The following is a 6,000-nucleotide window of genomic DNA, read 5'->3' on the forward strand; positions in this document are numbered from 1 at the left end:
TTGTTCTGACTGGTGGAATATATTCCGATAGTCAGAAAATCCCGGCATCGGCAAAAACGTAGTCTGAAACGGCCACAGATTGGACAATCCAGCGTCCGTTTCCAAAAATAGATTCACCTCCATAGACTTGCAGGTAAGTCCTGGCCGAGATTGAATACTGTCCGACGCTATTTCCATCTGGTGGATTGTATCTGATTGGTTGACCATACCTCAAATAGAACTCGCCTCCAACCTCAAATAGAACTCGTACCTTAGTAAATTTCCACCAGTGTCTAACTATAGGCCAGTGGTTCCCAAACTGTGTGCCATGGCTCCCTGGGGTGCCTCAGGGCAATTGCAGGGGTGCCCTGGGTTGGTGGTCCAGGACCAACTAAAATTATTAATGGTTAATTATTTATGAGAAAAACCAGCGCTGGTGGCTGCCAATCATAAAATATGTACAAACAGAAGCAAATCCTGCCATTTACCACATAACTGACCCTAAGATTCGCATATAAACCCAATCTAATAAAAAAAAAATTGGCCTAGGGGTGCTGTGAACAAATTCTGATACTCTAGGGGTGCCTTGATTAAAAAAAGATTGGGAACCCCTGCTATAGGCTATAACATTACTACAAATAAAATAAAAAATGCACAGATAATGCAGAGAACCATGGCCCTTATTCTGATCGGTGCGGCCGGATCCGAATATGCGGTCAGGACCGTACGTGCGAAACCCCGCCTTCCATACGGATCGCCAACTCCGTCCGTACGCGGTAAGAAGCTGGCCGAACGGACCGCACGTGTATTTTTCATGGAATACGCCTCCTCCATCTCAGGGAACCTCCCCCATCATTCGATGGTCGCAGACCATCGAATGCAGGACCGAGTGGTCCACCAGCTCCCGCAACCTCAGACCACACGGACATTTTTCCGTGCAAAAGCAGGGATCTGGGCGGGCAGCTGACATCCAGCAATGTCATATATCCGCCCCCTACACGTGCGTCACGGCCGCATTACCATACGTACGCCCAGCGTTTGCATGGGAACGCCCATGAAACGCGGGGCGTATGCATATGGTAATGAGCCCAAATAGCCCTTCACGCCCCTCTCCACCCCCTGTTCGGAGTGTTCACATATAATGCGGGATTTGACCGTACGCCCCGCTCCCACATGCGCAGAGACGCCTCTGCACATGCGCAGACACAAAACATCGGCGGCACGAACGCACGCGGATATAACCGCACCAACCAGAATAAGGGCCCTTGTTTTAAACTATCTTTTTCACTTATTTTTCTTTACCTTCCCCCCTCTTTTTCCTATGTTTATTTCATTTTGGTTGCACCCTTGAAATATTAGTGAAATATATAGCAATGCTATAACCCACCAAGCAAAACTTTGGCCCATAAGTGTGGAAACACCCTCCTAAAAATGAAATTAGTAAGAAAACAGTAATTCAGGGGTAAATGTACTAATATGGCAGTTCTTTTGAAGATAATATGTTGCGCATAGCAACCAATCAGATATGATCTATTATCTTCTAGAACTTGCTAAATAAAAAAGTAGAATCTTGCTATAGGCAACATCACATCTTATATAGAACTCCCATCTTAGTAAATTTACCCCTCACTGCATCTGTTTGATGACAATTGACTACTTTCCCAATTAAAAAATGAGAGTTGCATCCAAGATGTACGACTTTAATATGGCCGCCATACTGGTGACATACCTTGAAAAAAATTTCTTCACCCCCATATCATATGTATAAACACTGGATTAACATTTACTTCCTCATTTCCTTTTTATAAGGGTATTTCCACACTCATGGATAATAAAAAGGGGAAACAGACCATCAACAAACTGACTACAGTGGAGAATAAATTGCTAGTGCATCTGTAAAAGGGAGGAAGAGTTATCAAACTAATCTATTAAATAGCTGAGATTAAGTAATCCAATCTACCATTCTCTGTGCAGGACCACCTTAACCTCTTCAGTGGCAATCCCGAGAATTTTCCGGGCTGTGCCTCAGTGCCCAGTCTGGCAAGCCCGGAAAATTCTCGGGATTGCCACTGTTTGGAGTCGGGCAGCGCTGCTGAGTTCACTCTGATCTCAGGCAGCGTCGCGCTACCCGGCTCCCTCCCCTCTGCGGCGTCGCCTCCTCCTCCCTCCTCCTCCACCCTCCCCTCCGGGTTTTCAATAGAAGTCCCCGGCGCCAGCTTATGACAATCCGGCTGCCGGGGACAACGATGCGGTGGGGGGGGGGGTGGGAGCAGGTCCGGGCAGCCGCTGATTGACAGTTCAGCGGCGCTGCCCGGACCCAGGGGGGTAGTGGTGGGTTTTTTTTAAAGGGAGCGCTCCCCATAAAAAACTCGCCCAGTGGGGAGCGCTCCCAAAAAAAACCCCCACCACTGAAGGGGTTAAACCCCATACATTTAAACCCCATACATACTGAATTATATTTTATTAATTATATGAATTATAACGTTATATTGTTCATATTAAGCGTATACAGGAACTTTTTTGGCAGGGGGAAGCAAAATTTATAGTTACGCCACTGAATGGATGATATCATTATTGATGTCACTCCCTTGGGTTGCTAACGATATCTTCTGTCGTCTGTACATGCGGGTCAATGATGACTATATTTTTATGACTGCATGTTCAAGCAGGAGGTGTCTCTAAATTATATAGTTAACAATGTCGTTCAGTGTGTATGCACTATATTATTTGCCCGGAAGCTTGGCCAATATCGTTCATGATATCGCTTGCCGTGTGTATCGCCTAGTTTATATCTGGCTTTCATGTCTTCTTTAGGTATCTCATTGTGAACAATTTTTTTTTCCAGGATAAGGCTGTCAAGTCATGCTGAGACTTCTAGTTTATTACTATATTAATGTAGCGCACACATATTACATAGCGTTTTCCAGAGAATATTTTAAAATCCATGCTCAAATACCACAAATATACACAGACATTTTTACCCTTTGAGCGCCAACGTTGCTGTGAGAGGTCCTCAAAATATCCACTAAAAATGCCAGCGTCGCTCACAGCGACTGTTCTTCTAGTATAAATAAATACAAATACAGCCAAGTCAATTAAGTGAAGTTTAGTTACATATTGCACCCAAAAGCTGGCATATTTAGCAGATATTTTGAGGATTTCATACAACAAGGCTGGCACTCAAAGTGTTAATAGGAGCCAACTGCGCTACCAGCATATTTTTGGAGTTTGGGAGGAATCTAAACTACTCAGAGAAACTCATGCAAGCACACGAGAACATACCAGTTCCGCACACTTAGGGCAATGTCGGGAATTGAGCCAAAGTCATCAGTACTGTGAGAAGACTGCTTAATCTCATTGAATTGAATGCATAATATTGAAAGATACAAGTAAAACACACACAGTATAAAGAGTTTTTCCTTTATTGTCATCATCTACCAATTATCGAAAGGCTTGTAAACAAACATTTTCAAAAAGATAAAATTGAACACACCACTGAGACCTTTTATAAAAGTCATCATAGAAATAAATATCAAGTAAAAACAAACTCAACTTAGGCAAAAACAAGATTTGCACTACAAGTTAAATATGTAAATGGAAACAGTCTCTCAGGCCATACCCTAACGTGATAATACTTATCCTTCATTACCGATCAGCGCCAACATATTTTTGGATTGTTCTACAATCAAAATAATGGCATTAAACCGAATTGCATCAGCAATTATGTACTGTGCCTTTATATAGCATTGACAAAAGCATCCAGCCATACACACAGTAAACTAAAATGTGCATACAACATACATGCCTAAGTATATATGTACAATTCTAAAACTCACTCTCTGCATTAGCCACAAGATCTTAATTATATCTTTAACTTAAATGTATACAATTGATTTTGGTAGATGTTTAGTATTTTATATATGGCCATGCCCACTGTTGAGACACCTGTTTCTGCAAAGAAAATTACCTTTGGAAGCAAGTAATGACCACAATGGTATGTTCTTTGGCCTCTGTATGGATCAGCGTTAAGCTAGAAACACACTATAAGATTATCTGTCCAATCTTTTTGGTTGGAACAAAAATCTGGTAATGTATAGGAGTAAATTACAATTGACCATTTGCTCATAAACACGGGAAAACAGACAAAGAAGGACACTCAGGCAAATTGGTTAAATCCATTTTGATTAACCAATTTATCCAAACAACATTATTTCCCATTTTTCAGCATTTGGAAGGAAACGGTTGGTTGACATTTGTCCCCGTACATTACCAGTTTTTTGCTCTGACCCGAAAAACTGGACAGATAAGAGTTGCATAATGTGTTTCAGCCTCAGTTAATTAGAAATTTATTTTTATAACACGTTTACAACACATTCATGAATGTACAACAAAAACAACTTGAATACGTTTTATCCAGCTGAAAGACTTTTAATAAAGAGAAAAACCATCTATACGGACTTTTGGTCAATTATTTGTGACATTTACAGAATCATCTAAAGGACTTTCTTATGTTCAGGGCGCCACTCCACTATTGTATATATATATATATATATATATATATATATATATATATATAGCTATAGTCAGGGAAAGGTTTCTCGAAGGTATTTTGATTGTAATGAAGCATTACTGATAGTTAAATGTTACAGATACAATTTTTCACCCTCTAACATATTATCATTCACTACTACCTGCGACAAACACATCAGAGAAAATACATACGGTCATGAAATCTAAACCCTATTAAATTAATATAACGCTAATTCTACTCCAAAGTTAAACCGCTAACCTAAAGATTTATTATACTACAGGTAGTGGCGCACGGGAGTCAAGGGCTTTGCACTTATTCAGCTAGTAGATATTAGGTGTGGCACTTTTAAATTTGATAATATTCTTACATGTACATTACCTTACATCACTGTGAAAAATAGTACTAAAACCCCAAAATGATGTACATGATGTAAAATAAACCAATAATTAGGACACCCCCCCCCCTCCACACACACACACACACACACACACAGCTACACTCTAAATTGAGTACATATAAAAATACGTAATACGGTCATATCTTTTTTCCGGTGTCTATCTTAAACACTGATCTCTTATGACATTATGACAAAGTCCACTCACTGCCAGAACTCATGACCAATCAGAATAATTAAACAATCAGCTTTTAAAGTTACTTGTGCCCAATGAGCAGTCCTAATTCTGAATCCTTATTATGTAAATAACCCTTAATTTCAGTTATAAACTCAGTTTTGTATGTATTACCATTGCTAAAGTTCTATACTGAATATTTTATTTATTAACTTACGTATTTGTTGAGTGGTGAATTCTATGTTTCTGAGATTATTATCTTATTGTATACAATATAAAGTATAAATTATTAATTGCTTAATACTGGAACATGAGAAATACAATAGAATGATATAAACCAACTATCTGCTAAAATTACATTTCATTCAAATTTAAGATTATGATGATATAAATGTAATTAATTTTAAATGAGTGCAATACATATTTTTTCCATGCAACATTCCCAAGTAACCATACTTATCTTATGGTTTTGAATATGTGATGTGTGAAAAGCATTCTAAATGTTCTGATTTTATTACTAAACTTTTGAGAGTAGTTCAGATTTTATTAACAATGTAATGTTATGTAAGCTTGCGAGCAGGGCCCTCCTACCTTTTGACTGTCTGTAAATACCCTGTTTGTTGTATCACTGTCTCCTTTTGTAAAGCGCAACGGAATATGCTGCGCTATATAAGAAACGCCCCTCCCAACCACAATTCTCTGTACATTTCAAATCTTCCTCATCTGGTTTTTCCAAGGGGCATATTCCTCCTTTTTATAATATTTGCTCCTGACTCCGAATTAAGACCTGTAATGTAACAATAATTTTGTCTACCCCCCAAATCAAGATGTCTTATAGATATCAAAACTAGGAGAGAGCAGACAATACTGGAGAGATCTTACCTACCACAACGTGAGCACTGGGTATGAAAGGAAGCACCA

The sequence above is a fragment of the Crinia signifera genome, chromosome 5 (genome assembly GCF_055691185.1).
Source record: "Crinia signifera chromosome 5, ASM5569118v1, whole genome shotgun sequence".
In the NCBI taxonomy this organism is placed as follows: domain Eukaryota; kingdom Metazoa; phylum Chordata; class Amphibia; order Anura; family Myobatrachidae; genus Crinia; species Crinia signifera.